Here is a 24,026-nt window from a genome sequence, read left to right on the forward strand (position 1 = left end):
AGTAAATAAGTTCCCTCTGCCTGTCCCTTAAGGCTGTAAAAAGAGGAACCAGTCCAGGAGCCCCAGAAAAGTGGTCTAACACTTTTTCCCATTCTAGCAGTCAGCTTAGCAACCATAATGATTCTTCATGGAGATAATGTCAACCTGCTGTATCAGGAAGTCTAACCCACAGGCCAATTTTGAAGTCCTGAGTACATTCTCAGAACACTGAACACCAATCTACCTTGCAAGATTACTAGCTATTTATTCCTCTCTTCTCAATCTTATATCAACTTATATTAAACCGTGGCTGATGTTATTCACCAGAAGCATATAAATATGTTTTAAAGAACTTTGGGTGCTGATTCTGCCACAATATGTGCTTCCTCTAGTCTCATCGAAACCACAGCATTCAAAGCCATCAAAGATCTGTGGTCTCCAAGCCTGCTAGAGACACTTTTGTTAACATCATCTTTGACAGGCACATTTAATTCCTCAATTTATGCTACCCATTCATTTGTTAATTCTACAAGCTTTAATTGAGTGCCAACTGCATGTCTAGCTCTAGTAATAAAAGTCACCATATACTGGCAGTTACTCAATGTTAAGCACTGTGCCTAACCCCTTATGAACATCAGGTCATTCAATCCTCATCTCACCCCCTAGGCATTATGATTATCCCTATTTACAGACAGGAAAACTGAAGCTGAAGTTTACCTAAATTGCATAAGTGGGCAATAAATGGTGGGTCAGTACGCTAATCTAGGTCTTTCTGACACCAAACCCCATTCTGTTAATCACAATACTCTAGCAAATAGGTCTTGAACATGCACTTGGTACTTATCAGGGTGCTAGATGCTTTCACGAATTAAAAAGAAACAAGGCTAGACTACAACCTTCCTCAGGGTAGGAGGTCCATCTTACCCTTCTTTGCATTCCCAGCCCCCTAAACAAAGCCAATAGTGTTTGCTGAATTGATGAGGATGTGGCTCCTGTTCTCAAAGATACAGTAGAGCCAAATAGACAAGTCTGCATGAAAGACCTTGAAATAACAACATAAGAAGAAAACCAAGACACAAAACTGTACAGGGTACAAAGGTGTGAGTGATTACAGCCAAGGAATGGGTTTAACTCTATAACCAAGCAACAAAATGAGGAGACTGGATTAGCCCAGGCATTACAGACTCAAATGGTTATAGGTACCTGGTAGGGAATATGAATGAATGAAATGAACAAATTGGGCCAGGTGGAGACTGGAAAATTGGAAAGTGCATGCCCCATGTAAGGGGACAGCTGTCAATGTCATGGGGAAATATGGATACAATATTGCCAGGACTATTGAATTTTCAAAAGAAGCTGAAAAAAATATGCTTTTTGATGTGAAATCTTCCAATTTTTAAATGCTTATCAGTAATTTATAAATTGAAAAAATACTTTGAGACAAGAAAAACACATCCTTAGGTTAGATTTGGCCAATGACCCATCAGTTTGCAGTCTTTGGATTAGATTATATTTCACAATCTTTTTACCACCAAGGACACCCGTGTACCCTCCATGGGCTTCAGAATTTAAAACCCTTTGTCTAACGAACAGCATTTTTGAATATTTAATTAGTTTTTTTGTATGAATTAAATAATAACCAAAAAATTCGGTCACATGGTGGAAAACAGCTAACATAACTGCCCTGTTGCAGTTAAATGTAAGATTTCCCACTACAAGTTTTGAAATACTGAAAATAGATTGTAGACTTATTTCTATCTTCATAGATCCCCTTGGGATCTGAGGACACCAATCAGAAATTACTGGACTAAACAAGGGGGCTCTAAGATCTGGTGGAAGTGAGGCATAGTGGGAAAACGTGGGATTTGGAGTCAGACAGAACTGGGTTGAATCCTAGCTCTTCAACTTACTGAGTGACCTTCAACAAATTATTTAGCTTCTTTTACTTGTTTGCAAAATAGGAATAATTTGTGATCCATATTTTTCTCTTACCATCACCATCTAATTAAAAGAAGCACCCTAGATAAAAGCCCATTTGATACCATTATAATGATTAAAATAGTTCCAGCTCAAAAATGAACAAAACAAAAGGCCCTCTATCATGAACAGATACAATGATGACATGTGCACTGATGGAGGAGCATTCACCTATTACACTCCATCACACCTTCCTTCCAAGTGTCTGATGACAGCTGAGACTTAGAGCTGGAGAACCAGAAACTTGGTGTATTTATGAGTCTTGCCTAACACCATGCCCTGCCTTAGGTGAGCAGACACCAGAGGGTCTGTTTCTTAGTACCTCATGCCAAGTGTCAAACAAAAAACTTTACCTTTGTTCCCATCTCTAACATAATGTATTAATAACTGAGCTCATGTGTATAGCACTTTACTACTCAAATCATTCAACACACATTTATCACGTGCGCCTCATAAGCACCCAGGGAGGCTAGTGAGGCAGAAGTCAACACCATTTTGTGAATTAGGGAACAGGTTCTAAGAAGTTGGAACTAGTTCACGGTCACCAAATTAGCAAGAGATGGAAGTAACTCCAGTGACTTCAAATTCATGGTTTTTCTCATATACCCTGGCCTATAAGAGGCCACAGCAAATGAGAAACAGGGGTGCCGTTAGGAGCCGTATGTTGGCTGAATGATTTCTAGTCTGTTTATCTGTGAAATGCTAGGTGTATAAAAAATGGAACTTGTTCTGGAATGGATACTAGATGTGGGCACTTAGGGGTACTCTGTTGTCTAACTATAAAAAACTGTGCTAAGAAAAACTAAAGCGTCATCTAATATTATACATTAGCTTACCTCTCTATGGTAGCATAGCAGAATATCAGTCAATTTTGCTTACCTTTTCCAATTTACCGTTCTGCCCTGCCCCTGCTTTGGGGGAGAGAAGCCCTACAAACTACACGACTCCTCCTCCCTCACACCCTTTTGTACTGTTGCCGACTGACTGGACAAGGTATGACTACCTAACTCAAGGGCAGCTAATTAACAGACGGATAAATTGGCTGAGTTTTCTCTTGAGACTGTGGTGAGGCAATCCTGAACCTTGCATCAGAAAACTGCTATACAGCAGGGGCCAAAGCGGTGTCAGGACAAGTTGAAATTATAAAGGAAGAGAAGAGACAGAAGTAAATGAAGCAGGCTACTCTGGGGGGTGAAGAGTGAACCAGGAAGGAGAAAGAGACAAGGTGGAGACTGAGAGAGCAATCTCTGGTCTTAACCAATTCCCACTCCTATCTCCACCAGGCACAGAAATAGTTTCTTTGATTGGGTCCTGTGAAATGCACCACATCCTTTCCATGGTCCATTGTGTTATCTGTACTAGTTTGGGTGGATTTCTGTTCCTTACAATCAAATGGTCTCTGACTAATACAATAAGAAGCAGGAGCCATAGTTATAACAGAGAATAACTGAAGAAGTAGGAGATGGTTAAAAAGAAACTAAATCTCTTTCTTTTAGATTGCACAGAAAGAGAGGGAGAGAATGAATGAATGAATGACACTTCAAAGTTGAAAAGGCCCCAAATTATGGCTGCCTCAAAATATGCCAAGTTTATTTCTATTATGTCCATGATCTTTTTAGAAGCAGAAGGATAAATGCTGGCAAAGCTCTCTTCTTACACAATAAAGCACAATGCCAACAAAGGACTTAAATAGTGAAATAGTACATACTTTCCCCTTGTGAACCATGGTTTGAAATCCCCTGTAACTAACAGAGTTTACTATTATGACATCCATTCTCTACCCTCCACCCACCAATCAACTTGTGTTGTTTAGCTCTGTTCAGGTCACTGGTTTGAATGGGTCAACATCTGTGAAATCTTCCCTGATTCCCTAGGAAGAATTAGTCACTTTTTACTTTGCCTCCCATAGCACTTCACACATTTCTCTATGTGGGGTCTCATCCTGGTATATTATAATTCTTTGCTCATGAGTTTCATTTCTTAATTGGACCACACTTGCCTTGAGAGCAGGGCCTATGGCTCAGTCTCTCTCTCTGTTGCGCCTTGCACAGTGTCTGGCACACATGCTTGTGGAATAAATCAATGCCCATTACCTTTGTCTCATGGGAGAGTTCCTGGAAACAATAACAAAAATTTAAAATTTTTCTGTAACCAATCAACTAGGGTTACAACTATGCATACAAATTGGTCTAACCATTTCAACTCAGTTAGCCTGTAATTTTAGTAAAAACAAAACAAAACAAAAAAGTACCAATATCATGTCAGAATTTAAATACCTGCAGTTAAAAAGCTGTATTTCAAAACACTGCATGGGGCTGGGGATACGAAGGAGGTTAAAAACCTCAAACTATTAAGCACAACTCTCACCTTTGGTGAGCTCAGATTGTACCATATATTTAACACTGAAAAGTCAAAGTAATCATTTAACTGAAATGACCCTGAGAAAAGTACCACATGCAGCATTTTGGCTAAGTGGTTAAAATGCCAGGATACAGAGCTGGACTGAGTGTCCTGGAAACACAGTTTCCAGACACTGGCTGATGGCAACTCAGCTGTGTAAACTACTTCCTATGATGCATGGTGAAAAACAGTCTTCTCTTTAATAACTGCACTTTCCCACCAGCAAAGCTGAGGAAGGGGGATAGGAAGCCATTACTAGCTGTGATATGATGTTGAAAGGGTTCTGCTGAAGGTCACAGTGTCACTTACACACTGTGTTCTCCAATTTCAAACAAGGAGAGCAGAGACTTGAGGAGTTAACCTGCTACTGAAGTACTACTTTTGTTAATGGAGACCCAATCAACAAAGTACAGTGCTGACTGAGATGGAATGGCGTCTGAGGCTACAGTAGGTGACTCCTGCCACTTCTCCCACTAAATTAAAGTTATCTGAATCCTGGGGCAGGAGGACTCATCTAGTCACTGATGGAGAAGTTGGAACAAAGACCTATCTGGATCCAACAGAGGCAATTCCTTCCTAATCTGCTTACTGCAATGGAGAGCAGAAGAGCAAGGAGAGCCCATCCTACCTGAACCAAGTGATCCAAGACAGCAAAAGAGGAGAGAGAATGATACGGCCACGCAGTCCTTCAGTGCAGTGATTGTTAACACATTAACTCTGCACAACAGAGAAGAGGCCAAATGACTGCCAGATTCTCGCCAATCAGGCAAGTTACTTCTCTTCCCAAGGAATGGAGTAAAGGATAACAGAGAGACAGAAGCATGCTCTTAAGAAGGAGGAAGAGTTGGCAGAAATTCTGATTCTGTGGGTGCATGGGGGTGGAGTATAATAAGGTTTCTCCCCAAACAGACTCCCGGCTGACATCCCAGTGAAGATGTTATAATGTGGAATATGCCAGAAGAAGCATATAAAGATGCCAGGATACCAAAAGATACTGGAGAAACATTGTACACAAGGCTACATTAGTCCCATGACTTCAAGGCCCTGTGGGTTCCCAAAGATCCCACTTTGGAGACGAAAAGTAAATTCTATCTCCTTTTCGGATTCACAACAAAGCCAAGGAGAAAATGAGGGCTATGAACAAAGGCAAAGAGAAAAGGCACACAACCCAATGGCCTGAGACAAATGCAAAACGGAGTTATTATGACATCTTTCTCTCCAAACCAATCTTCCTCCCCAACAGTACCACCCCCAGTAGTCTGTGGTCTCGAAGACAAAGACTTTGGAGTCTGAGAGCTAGAAGGAACCTCCAGGAAGGAACCTCCAGATCAAACTCAGGCCTCTCATTTCATAAATGTTCCAACTCAAGCCCAGAGAGGTTCAAGGCCTTGTCTGAGTCACATAACGAAGTAGGGGCAGAGCTCTGCTTGGAAGCCGGTGCTCCTGATTTGGCTCCATCTTTCTCCTTCATTCCTCAAAGACAGCCACACACTAATTCCTCTCCATCTCCCACCCATTCTTTTCTCCCCACTGCTACTGTTCTTATCCAAGTCTAGAACTCAAAGACCCGTCATCTGAATCACTGCAACAGTGTTCTAACTTTGTGGGCCTTCAGGATTCTCCTTTCCATTGGGATCACATCTCCTTCCTCCTCAGCAGTGACCCCCACTCTCCTGGGGGGCTGCATGGTTTTGCCACTGCTCTTTTCCCTTTGCCAGCATGTCCCCCATGGGGCTGCTCTGTGGCTGTGGTTTTAGAATGAGGGAGAAGGGAGCAGAGCAAATGCTGATCCACACTGGACGTGTAGTATGTGATAGAAATAAATGTTTGTTGTTGTTGCCACTGAAATCTCAGGAGTATTTGCATAGCCCATGCACTTAGAAGAACAGGGACTTGCACAAAGAAGACACTCAATAGATTTTTTTTTTTACTCAATGAATGAATGATCTCATTAATCCTCAGAGTAACCTTATTTTAGACACTATTATCATCTACATTTTACAGATGAGAAAACCCAGGCCTAGGGAGTTTAAATAGTTGGGCTAAGGTTATACAGCTAGTAGGTGATAAGGCTTGAGTTCAGACCCAGAACTTCTGACCCCAGAGCCCATATTCTTTAACCAGTGCATCACACCAATTCTGAGCCCGAAACACACATTTGGTTTAACTATGTATTATCTTATTCTTGTCTGATTATTTCGTGTATTATAATCTTGACTAACCTCTGTCATTTCCCCTTGGTTGTAAGCAATCTGCAGGCCAAGATTCCATCCTATCACAAGCCTAAGCGCCTGGTCGAGGCTCAGTAAAGACTTGTTTACTGACTGATGCTGGTTGATTCAGGGCAAGAGCTCACCCTTCCTCCTTCCAGTCCTCTGGGAGTCGGAAGTAGGGTTTGAGAACTCCTTACCATGCCTCAGAGCTCCAGAGGCAAAGACTGAATTGTAAACAACTTTCAGGTCTGATAGAGACGTAACCTTTGAAGGACATCAATTCCTTCTTCCCAGATGTCAGCCCTATCACTCAAAGGCAGGGAGGAAGAGAAACACCCTCTAGAAAGATTGTTTTAAAAGAAGAAAGGTGGGGCACAGCTTGGTGGCGTAGTGGTTAAGTTCACGCGTTCTGCTTTGGCGGCCTGGGGTTCGCAGGTTCGAATCCCGGGTACAGACCTACACACCACTTATCAAGCTATGCTGTGGCGGTGTCCCATATAAATAAAGTAGAGGAAGATGGGCACAGATGTTAGCCCAGGACCAATCTTCCTCGGCAAAAAGAGGAGGACTGGCAACAGATGTTAGCTCAGGGCTAATCTTCCTCACAAGAAACAAAAAAAAGGAAGGAGAAAGAGGGAACAGTCAGGCCTCAGTTGGAAAAAGAGGAGTCAGCAGAAAAAGTCTGTTTATTTTGGGAACTATCTCAGGATGACATATTTGAGTTCGCACTCTGCTTTTCCAGACAGCAGCCTGCACTAGTGTTGGCTCGGACAGGCCTTCTCCAATCTCATCATGTACAAGGCACATGAGCCTGAAGCTGAAAGGGTGGCCACTGTCATGAAGGCACCTCTGCAGCCTGTCACTTGCCAAGGACAGAGAGCACTGCCCAAGGGTCTCTTCTGCCACAGTCCTGAGAACAGTCTTCTCCCTCCAAAGCTCTCCCTGCTGCGTCCTTGCCCTTTGCAGAAGGCTCCAACAGAGCAGAGAGGGCATGCGCACAGCTTTAAATGAAAACAGCAAAGAAATTAGTCCTGAATAGTTAGATTAAAGGACCTCTTTAGAGCAGATGTGCATGGGAGAACTTTTATTCATTTAATATTTATTTACTAAATATTTTATTTATTTCAGTGCAAGCCCACAATGGTGAATAGAATCTGCAGCCAGATGGCTTTGGTTTAAACCCTGGCTCTCTACCATTCACTGGCTGTGTGACCTTGGGCAAATTATTTAATCTTTCCATATTTAATTTTCCTCATCTGGAAAATGGGGATGGTAACAGTCTTTACCCCTATGGGGTTACTGTGAGGATTAAATGAAATCAGGACACAAATGTGGCACATAGTAACCCCTCAGTCAGTGTCAGCTATTATGGCCACCATCACTATTATCTAAGGAATGGCCAAGGGTTCACGACTCCTAGTCAGTCACTTTCCAAACCTGGAACATTGCAAAGTGTTGCTCAGTATAGAGTTAGCAAATAGTGTAACTGACCTGCTATGGGTTACTGAGATAAAGAAAAATCAAGTACAGATGTTGCCACGCAGAAGCTCACAGGCTGCCGGTATGACAGAGCATATACATAATTATAAATTAGAGAAGAAAGTGGTAAGTCCCCAAAAATGAACTATAAAAACTAGAGGATCAAGAAGGACTCAGGGAAGAAGAGGGCATTGAGTTGGACCTTGAAGGAAAAGCAGCAGTTGTACAGGTTAAAAAGCAGACAGATAGCTGCGTCTCCATAACAGCAGAGCACTGGGGGGACAGCACCAGAAGCCGCTGCTGAAGAGGCAGCATGGACACTGGCCATCAGTGCGGCTCTAGCTCTGGAATGATGCTTCCATGAGGCCTGTGAGGAGGCCGAGACTGTTCCCTGACCTCTTCACTGACCAAGCATTCTCACAAGAACTTCTCTAAGCTGAGGTAATACGAGCAGACCTCTCTTGCATGCAAGTGAGAGATTACCCTCACACAAAGCCTCAAGGCCCAGGCCAACATTCCTGTGTAGAGTGCTTAGCACTTACTAGGCTCTTCCTAAGGATTCAGCAAGCAGATTCTATTATACTTTTACTAACTATTATTATGACTATGACAGGAAACCAGTTTTTTTTTCCCTATTCATTATCTTGACACAGACCCAACATTTGTAATTTGACTCAATTCAGGAAAAACTAAAGGCCCTAAAGTGGAGGCAGGAAGGCATGACCCTCAGCCCCACACTTGAGCCGCGGTCTCCTCTACTGAAACTTGCTCGGTACACAATCTGTCTTAGCCATCGAGTTGCCTCCAGGAGCCGGTAACAGCTCCTACCCCATACTTCCCTCCCCTCTACCTGGGAGCAGAGGCAGCAGCAGGTTAGGCTCTTAGAACAGTTCAGTGCTTCCTCTTCACGAAGAAACCACCTCCCTGTCCCTCTTTTGTGTGAACGACTAGATTTTACTTATTTGTTAAGGAAGTTCATTGCTGTAGGATCCACGCTAAAAGTGTCAACACAACTTACAGCAACCAGAATTTTCACTGCATTACCTGTTAGCTTCTATTGAGGAAGAAATGTTTCCGAGTGACGAGTGCCTAGATTGGTCAAAGGGTAAGCAAGATGGCTCCTTAGGTGAGGTATGGGGAGAAGGAAGTTGGAACTACTAAGACCCCACAGAGGCTGAGAGGCCAGGGGCAGAAGAGAGCAAAGAGCATAATCTCTGAAAGGAGTTCTGATCACCTAAGGGACACACAGTGTTCACGAGAGGAGGGTCAGTTCCTTTAAATCAATTTGGCAACTGCAAAGGATGAGGCTTTCTCATTTCAAACAGCACTAAGCTTAGATCTGGTTTGAGTAATGACTTGTTATTCATTCATCTGAACACAATCTGGCAGGTTCTGAGAAACAAAACAAGATTGAGAATAATCAAGAGAAGACCTTCCTATCATTAAGGCAGCCCTGTCTAAGTGAAACGCCCCTAAATACTTTAATATTAGTTGGTTCTTAGCAAAAATTATGATGCATAAGAATGATTTCACATAGTCATTTGGGAACCATATGGCTTGGGCAAGCTGTTCTTTAGGTTAGGGTTTGAGGATGAGCGCAAGGGCCTAGGCTTATGATTCTAACATTGCCAGAGTCGAGTCTCTGCCAAGCCTTAGGGGTACAGAGCTGCAGAAAAACACTGAAGAAATGGATTGGTATAAATACCCTACCAGTGCTGCCCTTGAGGGGTTTAGGCTCCAAAAGTCACATATAGGCTTTCTCTTCCATGTCTGTAACGCCTTACTATTTTCAAAGGACTCATGAACATTTGCTGATTTAATCTCCTCCCCCCTCTGAATTCTATCACCTAATTATCCCCATTTTGAGGAGTTTTGTTAACACCAAAAGCAGGCTCACAAACAGCGGCTGAAGGTAAATGACCTGCACAAGGTAACAGACTGAGAATGCAATCAAATGAGTCTAAGGTTTTCCTGTTCCCAACCAGGGGTCTCTCCACAACTGAGAGAAGGGGTTTTGCATAGCTATTTATTTATTCAAAAAATTAACTGTGTGCCTATCATGTTCTAAGCACTGAGAATATAGTGGTGAAAAAAACAAAGCTTTTACTCTCATTACACTTATCTTCTAGTGGGGAAGAAAGAAAATAATGAGTTAAATACATAACACATTTTCATGTAGTGACAAGTATATGCAGAAAACTGAAGTAGGGTAAGGAATGAAGGTCTCAAGAGGTAATATTTCAGCAGAGGCCTAGATAAAGTGAGCGAGTGAGCCATGTGAAGATCTGGGGACGAACATGCAGGCAGAAGGGAACACAAGCACGAGGGCCCTGAAGTAGGAACTGTGGCTGAAGTGAGTAATGGGGTGAATGGCAGGCATGAGGATGGAGAGGTGGGTGGGAGCCGCATCTTGTGTGACTTTATAGGCCCCCCTCCCCCCAGGTTATTCTGAACCAAATTCCAGACATGATATAATTCATGCTGGAGCATTTGGAATGGAAGAATTACATGATCGTCTTTGTATCCTAAAAGATCATTCTAGCATCTGTGTGAAGAATGGAATGGGGGGAATGGGGGTAGAGGGGGTAAGGATGAGTAAGAGTGCCAACAGGGGAAGACAGCAGGATTCTGGGAGAGAAATTATGTGGCCTGGACCAGGGTGGTGGGCTGGTGGTGGTGAGAAGTCCTTGGATTTGATGTATACTTGAGCCTAAATCTGACAGGATTTACTGGTTACTTGGGTATGAAATGTGAAGAAGAGAGAGACACTGACTCTTAGGTTATCAGCCTGAGACACAATGATGCCATTTACTGAGAAGGAGAAGTCAAGGGTAGAAGCATGTGGGAGAGGGAGGAGAAAACAAGAGTTATGTTCTGAACAAAAGGAGCTATGAGAGCATGGGCACTGGACGTAGAACAATAAGGCCTTACTTCAAGTCCTGACTCTCATCACTTCTAGCTCTCACTGGGCAACCTTAGACAAGTCACTTATTCTCATTCAATTTCTTACCTATGTAATATGGGGAGAGCAAAACCACCTCTCAGGTTTGTTAGGATAAGGAAATGAGACGTCTGTGTGCACCCTGCAAATTGTAAAGGTGCTGAATCAAGTCAATTTTCTTGTTTCCTTTGTTATTTCTGGTAAATGTTTGTTTAAATGACTCATATATAAACCTCAGGTTGTAAATACAATTATGTCTTAACAAATACCATTATAAAAAGACTTAACTTTCTATCATCCAATCCTATTTCACTTGTTTGGTGCTTTATACTTTTGAAGGGTATAGAGCATCATTTACATTTCTTACATACTATCATTCACATAGATTATCTCACTTGATCCTTAATACAGACAGAGTGGGTGCTATTGCCCCTAGATGATTAATGAGAAAATGGAGGGACAGAGATCTTGTACTGAAGGCCTGACATCCTGGTCTCATTGCCTTCCTCTCTTGGCCTTTAAGTCAGAATACTGCCATCCCAGTGTATAATACATTTGGCATTAAGGGCTTGGTCATATCAGGGAAATTTCTGACCGATAGACTGTTGAGTACTTCCATGATCATTAGTGGAAAAAAACACAACTATTCCTTAGATGCAGCACTTAACAGTTTGCAAAATATTTTTTTATATATTATTTTCTTGGGCCCTCCCAACCTGATAACCTTCTGCATTTTCTGCATTGCTTTGTCTTTAGCAATGTTCCTTGTCATTGTCTGACTCACTCATTCATTCAACCAATATTTGAGCATCTGCTCCGTACCAGGCAACGTGTTGGGTGTTTGGTATACATTGGTACCACAACATTTTAATTGTTAAAAAGCAAAAGAATTACATTATTAAGATGAAAAGAACAAAAAAATTTATTTATGATGGATATTTTCTTTTTTGAATGGAATTATGGACATCCATGTTTGATTTTTTTGTCATGTCAATTTTTAAAAATACCCCAGTGGCCCTCTCTAGGCTTCCTTTTCCCAAGAATGTGTCTCAGCTTCAATTATTTGTATCCCTGATAGCTACACTTCCAACTGTATTGGAAATAAATTACATCAATGATAGTAGAGAAGTGGTTCAGAAGTCCAAGTTATTTGACGTAAAGTACAATGAGGACGAAATTTCAACCTAAGAGATGTGGACTCTAACTATATTGCTTTATGTTTCTTATACCCTCTTTCTGGATGGCATATCAAGAGCAACAGGTCTCAGTGTCCAGTGGAGAATGAGCCACATTCCTCCAGTTGAAGAACACTGTTTCTAAAGGATATTTATGTGACAGGGGTTAAAAGAGCCTATAGTCAATAAGTTTGGGAATGCTGGGTTAAAAAAGGAAATAGATCTCATTATCACAGGGCTGCTCAAAGCTTTAATTATACCATGGTACTTGTGGGAGTCCAAGAGGTGGGTAAATAAGCAACATTTGCCAAACTTATTGGATCATGGAACCTGGGTTTAGAAGAGTAAGTCAACAACTCACATTGTTCAGTGTTCAGTCTAATATCCTTGCGAAGCCCTGCACTGGAAGGTTTCCATTTATAACTGCACATGACATGCATCTTTTTAGCAGTCTGCTGATTCTTCAAGCTTGTGGAGAGTTGAGCATACACAGAATGGATGTACGCCCCTGAAACGTGGAGAGACCAACCACTATATGGTAAGCACCTGAAACAAGGTCGGTGTTTGGTTTTGATTTCTACTATAGCTCCAACACCTAGCACTGCCTGGCACATAGTAGACACTTGACAAAATTTGCTATATAAATGGGTAAGGGAATGAAACTTGCAGAAATGAAAGAAGGTTATGTTGATTTCAGAATGAGTGGCCACACTGTTTTTCTGTCTTCAATGACTTCAATTTCCATATCTAGGCTTCTAGACAGCGCTTAATTTATTTTCTTAGAACAAAACACTGAGAATTATTCTAACGGCCCTTTGCATCATGACCCTGCACTAATCTAATAAGAGAAAGGTTACACTGCTCTTTGTTGATGAATAGCACATTAATGAGATCTCCTTGAAATAATCCTACCTCTATTATGCAAGCAAAATTACATTTTCCAGCATAATTACTGTGTCAGTCGAGCTCCCAAATTTTGATATTAATTGTTTCACTTGCAAAGGCAACATCAACTTATTAGATTGTCAAATCTCTGGAAAATCGAGGGGAAGCTCATAGTTTTAAGTAGTGATTATACTTCTCTTTTATTCTATCTTCTGCATATCTTCCCACTAGCCAGAAGGACTGGGCCAGTTTTATTTCCTATAATAGTTTTTTAAGAGAGAAAATGGGTTTCTTTAAAATGTGTTTTTAAATTATATACCATTTACATGCTTCAATCCTTAACTTGAGACTGTAGAATGTAAGCTCTTTGAGGGCATGGACCTTGATCCTTGTGTTGAAAACTGTACTCTTAGCACTAAAGACAACACCTAGAGCAGAGTAGGTGCTCTGTAAATACTGCTGAGGGAAGGCTGTTTCTCCTCCCACCGAGACTCACTGTTTTAAAGTAAAATCTCTCTCTCTCCCTCTCTCTCTCTCTCACACTCACACACACACACTGGAATACAAGGAAGTCTTGCTATACACTATGGCATTTCTCCCAAGAAAAATACATAAACCATAGAAGTTTGGTTAAGACATATCATGATAGGAATTTTGGACAGTCTCTTCGCACTGTGTAATGTCACCAAGTCACATCCTCTTCCAAGCCTTAACCCACCCTGAGACACAGAACAAGTTAGGAAGGAATCATGACTCACATTTATTCACCTGATCAGGGCTTAGGACACAGGGTTAATCTATGAGCTATGAGTCTGACAGATCTCAAAAGCATGATAGGACATTCTCCAATATTGCTAATTTGGTAGTTTCTATTTTGTAGCTTCCCTTATTCTACTAGAAGAAATATTATTTTCCTTGTTATTGTAGATAATGTAAAAATATCTACTTAAGTCTAATTTTATTCTAGATTGGGACCATGACTTCCCTATATAGTAGTATAGATTCTATTTTATTCGTGAAATCAATAGGATAGTAAGATTCAGTACACTGACTTACTAGCTCTGTGACCTTGGGCAAGGTACTGAACATATCTAAATTTGATATAAGAAGAATAATAGCACCTTCGTCCTAGGTGGTTGTAAGGATTAAATGAGATAGATAATCCATGTGGAATGCTTAGCTTACATTTTTTTTTTAATTACAATCTCTGAGGGGATAACAGACTAATAGCCATGAAGATCAAGTACCCTAACAAGTTCATCACCTCTATAAGTCTTCCTTTTATTTTCTTTCTTTTTTTTGTGAGGAAGATCAGCCCTGAGCTAATATCCATGGTAATCCTCCTCTTTTTGCTGAGGAAGACTGGCTCTGAGCTAACATCTATTGCCAATCTTCCTCCTTTTTTTCCCCAAAGCCCCAGTAGATAGTTGTATGTCATAGTTGCACATCCTTCTAGTTGCTGTATGTGAGACGCCGCCTCAGCATGGCCAGATAAGCGGTGCGTCAGTGCGCACCCGGGATCCGAACCTGGGCCACCAGTAGCGGAGCGCGTGTACTTAACTGCTAAGCCACGGGGCCGGCCCCCTTATTTTCTTTCTAACAAGCCACTCTCCTCGATTCCATCCACAGAACTAGAACCTCACAACAGGTATGCTTGGTTGGTCCTGTTTTATCCCCAAGCACAAATTCTCCCTATAGAGTTTAGATAGCATTTCTGGATTGCTCCTGGCTGGGTGATGTCATGTAGGGTAGTCATTCATCTGGCCCCCTGCATTTCTTTTCATAGCCTATGCAACATTCCTCTTTCTTCATTTGGTACCTTCAAGAGTCTTGGTTGGCCAGGGATTCGACACTTCATTTTAGTTTTTCAGAAATACCTAACCAGTGGGGATGAATGCTGAGTTCTAGGGGCTTGCTGGGTTGGAGCATCTGTGCCTGGCCTTTTCATCTATGCAGCTTGCTGGTAATTGCTAAGTTTTCCCTCCTGAAACAATAATCCCATTTCTCTCCCCACCCCCACCCCATCCCCTAGTTAATTATCAGTTCTGGAATTAAACTGCTTGCCTTTCCTGACGTTGCCATGACAACAGTTGGCCTGCACCTGCCACTGGGTGAATAGTGGCTCTTTCAGAAGAGGCAATGGCAGTTGCTGGCTCCACAAAAACCAGGGAGTAAACTAATGTTTACCTGTCTGTGGGGAGAAGTTCCTGTTCACTCCACCTTAGGCATTTTCCTGGCAAGCTCCACATCAACTTCTGTCTCAAACAAACTGCTTGCTGGCATTCAACAAAGAAAGCGAAAAAATTTTTCTGAAAAAAATGCGAAATCCCTGTTGGCTTGTCACAATCCCCTCCATTCACTTTACCTATTCCCAGCCAAGATGTTGGAAGATCTGAATCTTCCAACTCCCGAGAAAGGCAGTACAGTGTGGTGGTTGAAAGCACAGAATTTTAAGCCTGATAGATCTGGGTTCTAATCCTGGTTGAGTCACTTTCTAACTGTGTGACCATGGCTTAATTACCTATTCCCTATAATATCAATTTTCTCATCTGTAAAAAGAGGATTAGAATAGCTCTACCTCACTGAGTTGTTTTAAAGCTTTGAAATAATACATGCAGGTCCAGCTCCCACTGAATGTTCAACACACAAGCAGGTTACACTATTACTGCTGTTTAGCAGGTGATCCTGGACAGCCATGAAAGTCAGGCCAGTCAGCAGCGTGGTCAGTTTTAACTGGTCCTTGTCTGAGTGGCAGTACCTGTGCAGGTGGGATAACATGGCAGGCTGCCCCACAGCATCTAGATCAAGATGCATTTAGCAGCCAGGGGCAGCTGAGAAATGCTTCTCTCCCTACCTTCGCTGCAATTCTGTCAGCTCCTCCCTCTCTGTACTGTTTTTCTCATGCTCAATCTCACTTTCCTTTAAATAGAATTGATGGAACCAGAGGGGAAGGAGACATGTACTCACCAAGGAAATAAAATGCTTTTCCATTTTACAACCACACTGCAACCTATGGAGAACAACTGGTAGAGGTGCTAAGGAGTGGGGGGAATGAGGCACTTATATAAGGAAGTGTTTTTCCTCCCTGACACCCATGCTTATGGATAAGGAAGTATTTCTTTTATGAACCTACAACCACTCATAGTTAGGTCCTGAGTGCAAAGAAGCACAGGCACAGGAATACTGGTCCTTGGTAAAGACCTCACCATTTAGGGTACCCCAGTTCTATCTCAGCCTTTGGCCATCTTTCTTAAAGTTCTGAAGCTACCTCCTTGCAGTTCTAATTTTAAAGGAACATGTACTCATTGACTCTAAACTTTATACTATCTTGAAAAGAAAAAAAAACAAACCAAAACAACAACAAAAAATGTACCAGCTTCTGCTCCCAGCATCTATTACAGATGTCTGCTGTGGGTTTCTGGGTAAAGAGGTAAATGCAGTTCAGACAGACAGAGCCTACAAAAAAAGGAAGGATCCTTGGAAGCTGTTGGGAAAATGGAATTTTTAACCTCTTGCCTGCCTCTCACTGGGAGGAAGAGAGAAGATGCTAGAGACCAGCAGGTTTGTCCTAAAATGAAAAGACATCACTAACAACAATTTTGCTGTGGCTGCCACAGGTGAGGGGGGGCATAACTAATGACATCAAATTTAGTTATTCTTAAAACACAGAGTGGAGTTTTGTGACCTCCTAACATCTATTATGCTTAGATCCAGTCCAAAATGGCTATGAAGACAAACAAGGAAGAAGAAAACTAGGCTCCAGCCAGACTCTTCAGCATCGAATCTAACTCAGGGACAAATGTGACATCAACTTAATTCTTTGACTAGCTTTTAAAAAACTTCTATAGCCTTAAATCTATCTGGAAAATGTTGGTGCTGTAGTATTCCTTTTCTCCATTAATTCAGAAGAAACTAAAATAAAATCTTTAAAAAAAAAAGGGCCGGCCCCGTGGCTTAGCGGTTAAGTGCACGCGCTCTGATGCTGGCGGCCCGGGTTCGGATCCCGGGAGCGCCCCGAGGCACCACTTCTCCGTCCAACGCGAGGCCGAGTCCCACGTACAGCAACTAGAAGGATGTGAACCTATGACGTACAACTATCTACTGGGGCTTTGGGGGGAAAAACTGAATAAATAAAATCTTTAAAAAAAAAAAAAAAAAAAAAAAAAAGAAGAAACTAGATAACTACCTTCCAAATGTGATTTGAAGGCAGAGGAAGGCAGGAGCTGTCAAAATAGAGGTATAAATAAGACACAAATCAAACAAATGATTTCCTTTTACAACTACTTCATCTCAGTTGCTTGTTTTTCCATCTGAAAGAAGAAACCCAAAAGGAGAATACTTTCAATGCTTCATAGCATATTTATCCTTTAAGTATAATAGGATGTGCTATTTAATGGGGAAACTGAGGCATAAAGAAAGCAAACAATTTATCCATAACAAATCATGAGATGTGACTACAGCAAGAAACCTCTAAGATTCAAAAGTGCATCCATTTCTCCTGTAGATAGAACAATGCTGTAGTCAAGAGGTAAAATCTAACAGGAAATGGTACAAACCTTTTGGTACGTCAACATGGCATACGAGACTCTTGACAAAGTGGACTCATCCACCTTTTAGTCTCCTCGCTGCCACAGTCCAGTCACGCAGTCACTCACCATTCCCCACACAGCACGTGCTTTCTCACTCCTCTGAGCCTTCAGACATGATGGTCTCTCTGCTTGGATCCTTTCTATCTGGAAGTGCCTATCCCTACCCATCCTCCAAGGTCCAACACAAATGCTATCTTTTCTGATTCTCTATTCTGAGTTAGTTTTAGCCTATTCTACATCCAACATATTTATTATAGAGAATCATTACAGTGCAGTGGTTAAGAGCCTGCATTCTTGAGCAGACTACTTGAGTTTGAATGCCGGCTCTACCACTTTTTAGCTGTGTGATCTTGTGTATGGATAACCTCTCTATAACTCAGTTTTCTCATCTCAGATGAGAAATAATGTTTTAACCATTTATTAGGGCTGTTTGAGAAATAAATGAGATGATATATGTAAATGGTTAAAATACTTTCTGCATATAGTTGGCATTCAATCAATACTTCTCTATAATAATTTATAATTATAATTATATTGCACTTAAATGTGAAATTAAAACTGTTTATTTAGTTCTCTCTTTCAAAGTAGACTTTGAGATCTTTAAATGCAAGAACAAAGTCTTTATCATCTTCACATCTCTGAGGTCTAGCAAGGGGCCTGGCAACATAGAAGACAGTTGAAAATGTCTGTGAACAAATGAAGAATTCCTCTGCAATCTTTCTTGCTTAAGAGATTAGAGAACAGAGCTCCTAGAAGTGAATGTTATCCTGATAAGCTCTGAGGTCAAAGACACAAACAAGGTTAGCCTGCCAGGCACTGTAACTACTATACTGGATGGCAAACAAAAGTTGATTAACGTAAAACCACAGCTTGCAACGTGACATCCAGGTCCCTTGCTACAGCGCCCTTTTTCTTAGCATTAGGAAGCCAGAAGAGGCAGGCAGTGTGTCAGAACACAGGCTGCTCCTGGCCAGCATTTCCAACGTGAGGCAGAAGGAATAAGCTAGAGGCACCTTGGGTGATTTTTCCAGCTGTGAATGGGTGTTTTGATTTTATACCTATACGCACAAGATAAAATAAAATTGTGAATCTTATGGGCAAATATCTGAAAATCAATTACTTTAGCAAGGAGGCTTGCTTTTATTATAGATAGGCAGCACAATGCATAGCATGGTTCATCCCATCTGGGTGAGTAGAGGATAAACAACCCACATCAGCAGGGGAAAACAAAGTCAGTACAGGCTCTGTAACAGGGAAATGTGACACGTAAGAGAGACTCTGCTGAAGGCCAACTTAGAGGCTGGACCCCCTTCTGTACAATAAGCAGCCCTGATAATTCCATTTCATGTCACAAATATCAGAGCCATTTTCTCTAGCTTCCAGTGAGGTCTTTTGAAATGAAGCTAATGCAGAAACCAAACCATGAATTTGCAATCAGAGGACAAAAGAAACCTGTGTATTCCTGACTTAGTCCCCTCTTCTCACTACAAACTACGTCATCAGGAAGAGAAATGCCGTTATCTAAGAATATAGGGTTATTATTTTAGAGGGGGAAAAAGAGTGCCTAGTACACAGGCCCAAGAAAAATTTTAAAGAAACAAAATTGAGAAGATTAAAAAAAAAAACCAAACTACCAAATTACAGAATCTATAAGCAGATTCTTTCCACTCCCTATTTGATATAAAACTGTATTCCTCCACACAGCTACATCCCAAAAAACTGGGTGGGGAGTAGAGGAAAGAAACGTTCGCATTTCTAGGGAAAAAACCAGACTATAAAGAGGCAAAGAGTTAAGTGACTTGCCCCAGGTCACACAGCCAGTCCCAAGCAGACCAAGAGGAGAAGGCAGGTCTGCAGACTCTCTCCTTGAGTCTCTGCTCCTTCAGAAGTCACTGCCTGCTTGATCACAGAATCAGCACAGCTCAGATTCACATTGATCTCAGCAGGAGCTTTGTGCCTGAATACGAGCCAACTCTGAGGATGAACAATTCTACATAAGTGCTGTTACTATTAAAAAGCCATTTTCCTCTTAGTTTAAAAAAAATTACAGAAAATCTCAATAGCAAATCAAAATTTAATACTGATCTTGCTCCTTTCTCCTCTGAGCACAGAGTTTAAGGGTCCTTCCCTCTCTGACTTCCTCCCCCTACACAACAGCTTTCAAGGCAGCAGATCCCATAGCCACCGCCTCTCCTGGAATATACATTACTTCTCAGCAGGCTCCGGCAGGAGTAGAGAAGGAGCCAATCTATGAGGGAGTGAACACAAGATCTCCCATAATAGCACAGAGAAGACAGAAAATTGCTGCCCAAAGTGTAAATTGCTTTTTTTGCTTGAAAAAAAAAATCGCTCTGGGCTTCAAAGACACCCTCTTAAAAGATGACTCCACAGTGGTTAATATCCATGTTCTACATATTAGGACTTTTGTTCCTCCAAGCCCTCCAAGAATCTTTGCCATCTATATGACTGTATCATGGATCTGAAGAGTAAACTACCAGATGGAGGGGCAATAGACAGCTCATTCTGTGGGGTCAAAGGAAGGCTTGGTTGCCTGCTCCCCAGGGAGTCTAAAAGCACCCCTTTTGCTGCTGACCCTCAGAGGACACTCTGTGAGGATGAGATGAAGAAATATCCCTTCATAATGACAGGCTAAGGAGAGAAGAAGTAGCTTGCAGAAAACAGAGGCCACAGCAATTCAATGTCAAAACAAGTAAGAACTCCCAGGTTAGAGGAACAAGACCAGAGTGATCCTCTGAGGAGTGGTATGAATCCTTTGGCTTTCATTCAGGGTCACGGAGAGAAGTGCGCTGGCCTCTTGGAGACAGCCCGAATGGTGGCTGAGGGCATGAGCCCTGAAGCCAGACTAGATTCAAGTCGTAGCTCCACTACTTACTAGCTGTGCGATCTCGGGCAAGTTAATCTTTCTGAGCATGAATTTGCTCATTTTACAGGTGGGATAATAACCACATCATAGCTTTACATGAGGATTAAATGAGAATATATATAAAACACTGTACATAGTAAACCTTCAATAAATGGTAGCTATGATTATTATTGTTGTTAATTAGCAGGACAACCACACAATAAAATTCAGGGCAAGGAAGAGACACGACCAAAAGCACAAATATTTGGCCACCTCACGTCAAACAGCTTGGGAAGTCAAAACTGAAAAGAGGAAAGAAGGCAGGGAGATTCCAGCTGATAGGAAGGGAGGAAGACATAAATCTATTACAGAGAAATATGTTTCAATAGGACAGGAATTCTCCTTTGTTCCTGCCACCATGGAGAGTGATGGGAATCCACTTCTCCCTGGACTTCTGTGCAGACAATGGGGAAGTGGCTGGGTGGAAAGGACGCTAGCGAAGGAGACACAGCTCTAATAATCCAAGCAGACCTGGAACACAGGGTCTCCAGAGTCATTTCTCTTCCATTCCCTGAGCAGGCAGACCCACACTTCCTTTCTGTCTCCCTTATGCAGCAAACTCTCATTTAATACTGTCAGCAATACAGAAGCCTTTGGAATAAAACTGTGTTTGGCTTATTGAGATGGTAAAGTGTATATCATAAATGAGAGAAATTTCAGATCAAAGGCTATCGGCCCTGAAGTGTTAATTGGAATAAACTGAGCCAAATGGTAGTTCAACACAAACTGAATGGAATCAGTAAGTACGAATTTAAAGGTTAAAAAGAAAATTTGACTCCTGTTTCCTCTTTCTGCCAAATTGGAACTTGCTCTTCAAGTGCTCATTGTACCAAAAAAGGGTTCTGTCAAGTCCCAGTCCAACAGAATCCCTGCTGATATCCATGGCAGCCTGGCTCGAGGAAGACAGCCTGACATCTTGGTTACTAGTAAAGAAACTCTAGGCTTCACCACTATTTTGTCAAAATGACATTAAGGTATCTGCAATTAAACTATAAAGCCAGTATCCCACACTGAATAGTATCTTTGGAAGGGAATTAATCTCTTCATGAGGTCCCTGTATTCTTCTAATCAACATGACTCTGACATGTGGCCATAAATATAAGATGAGTGTGTCCATCCTAAGCAGGCTCACTCAAGACAGAAATGCCATTTCTACCCTGTGGAGTCCGCACATTATATCTGCCAAGGTGTTTTCTTTATACTGGTCTTGTTTGAACTCTCTTTCTGGGGAAGAAGAAGGTCTAGGGCTTCTCTAAACAGCTAGAGCTAGTCTTGAGAACAGAAGAGGTGGAGCGTCAAGGAGATAATTTAAACAGTTAATCTAAACCAAAGGCCTGTGCAAAACAGTGAAAACTTGGTCAATAACTAGAGATGTTGATTTAGGCTTCCATCATCACTAGCCTAGTCTAACTAGTCTCCCAGGCTCTAGTGTTGACCCACTTCCAATTCATTTTCCATTCTACAGGCAGGGGAGACTTCCAAAATGCAAATCTACTCAGGTTAATTCTTGTTGAAAATTCTTTAATGCCTTCCCACCACCTGCAGGACAGAACTCAGACACCTTAAGGAGGCCTATAAGGCCCTAAATAATCTGGACTCTGCTTTCTTTCCTCCACTCTTCTCTTGTCTGGAGCTTTTACATGACTTGTTCCCTCTACCTAGAACAACTCTACCCCTGTTCCTCCTTTGCCTGCCCTCTCATCTTTCAGACATCTGTTTACATATAACCTTTTCTGGTAAGACTCCCCTTATCCCCCAAGACTGACTTAGGAGCCCTTTCTAAAGCCCTTTCTAAACTTCCCTTAATCATAGCACTTCTCCCACGGTCTAAGTGCCTGGTTATATGCTCATCTCTCCCACTACACTTAGGATCCACGAGGGCAGGGGCCATGTCTGTCTGAGTTATCATTATACACCCAGTGTATATACAGCACAGCGCCCAACACATAGTAGGGTCATAAGAAAAGAAAAGAAAGGGAGGGAGGGAGGACGGAAGGAAGGAAGGAAGAATGGAAGGAAAGAAATGAACGTAATACAGAAGGAGCCTGCTCCTGAGAATTGCTGGAAGATGGGGTTTGAAGGGATTCCCTGAGGCTCTGCAGGTTTAAAGCAGGGTGCCTGTGACTTTAGCCACAGTAGACAAGGAGCTAGATCTAGGCTGAGAACCACAGTTCCCAAGGGAGGGAAGCACCAGGAGATGTAGATGTGGGATAACATTTGGCACTAAGAAAGGGGCTCAGGATATGGGGAGGGAGAATGAAAAAAGAAGGAACAGTATTTGTTGCTTTGCAAATAAAAGCAAAGAAGGGCCACATCCTGGCTCCAGTAAGGTAACCCTGGATAATTCATTTAGCTTCTTTCAATCAGAAACTTGAAATAGATAAGCAATTTTCAAACTGAGTTCTGAGGAACTTTAGGTTTCTGCAGAAGCCCCTCAACGTCTACTGTAATGAAGAGAAAAGGTTCACCAGTGGATGTGGCCCCCAACTTTATCCAGACAAAAACTGCTTTTTTGTGTGTGTGTGAGGAAGATCAGCCCTGAGCTAACATCCGATGCCAATCCTCCTCTTTTTGCTGAGGAAGACGCCCTGAGCTAACATCCGTGCACATCTTCCTCCACTTTATGTGGGATGCCGCCACAGCATGGCCGGAGAAGCGGTGTGTTGGTGCGCGCCTGGGATCCGAACCCGGGCCGCCAGCAGCGGAGCTCATGCACTTAACCGCTACGCCATGGGGCCGGCCCCAAAAACTGCTTTTTATACATTGGAGTTCTAGTTAAAGCCCATTTGAAAAAAAGGTGCTTCTGCTAAAACTAAAGTTTGAATAGCAGTGGTCTGCATGACCTTCCTGATACCTCCCAGCCTTAACAGTCCTTGATCCTATGTGACAGAGGGGGCCCATCTAGACACTGCATTTTACTTTCTGTACAGACGCCCCTCGACTGTGTTGATGGCACAGCTGCAGCGTTTCCTAGAGCCTGTTCTCACAGCCTGAGCAGCAAAGCTAAGTAAACCGAAGTCCAGGTTGACTGCAAAGTGGGGCAATAATGAAATGCACTTTTAAACTTCCTGTGGTGATAGAGGAGCACAAAGGAGCATTTTTTTTCCTAAACAAAGTTTTATATACCTATGACCTAGGATTCACTGTATAGGTACCTTGAGTCAGATACAAAGATGTTGGAGGGCAGAAATAAAGAATATTGGATCCAGAGTCCATTAAAAAAAGCAATCCAATTCCAATCAAGAAAGAACAATGCAAAAGTTTATCTAGTCAGTCCACCTGATAGCCTAATTACCATCCAAATATAGTGCCTACTCTTCTTAACAAGGTATTCTGAATGTGCTAAAGAATAAAGCAAAGTTACTGTCATTACGTACTTTAAAGTCTACCTTTATCTGAAGGTTATAGGCAGGAAATGGCACAGATAGGGAGGGAGATGGGAGTCTTACTAAATAAGATCCTCAA

The 24,026-nt window shown here is 42.0% G+C and overlaps 1 protein-coding gene across 2 annotated transcripts in view; it reads right to left on the reverse strand.

Moving 5' to 3' along the window:
- TRIM44 (TRIM family member 44) overlaps window positions 1-24,026 on the reverse strand; it is a 124,445-nt gene that overhangs the window by 37,447 nt on the left and 62,972 nt on the right. The window lies entirely within an intron of this gene.

Source organism: Ceratotherium simum, chromosome 34, assembly GCF_057802395.1.
Source record: "Ceratotherium simum simum isolate JZ-2026a chromosome 34, ASM5780239v1, whole genome shotgun sequence".
In the NCBI taxonomy this organism is placed as follows: Eukaryota; Metazoa; Chordata; class Mammalia; order Perissodactyla; family Rhinocerotidae; genus Ceratotherium; species Ceratotherium simum.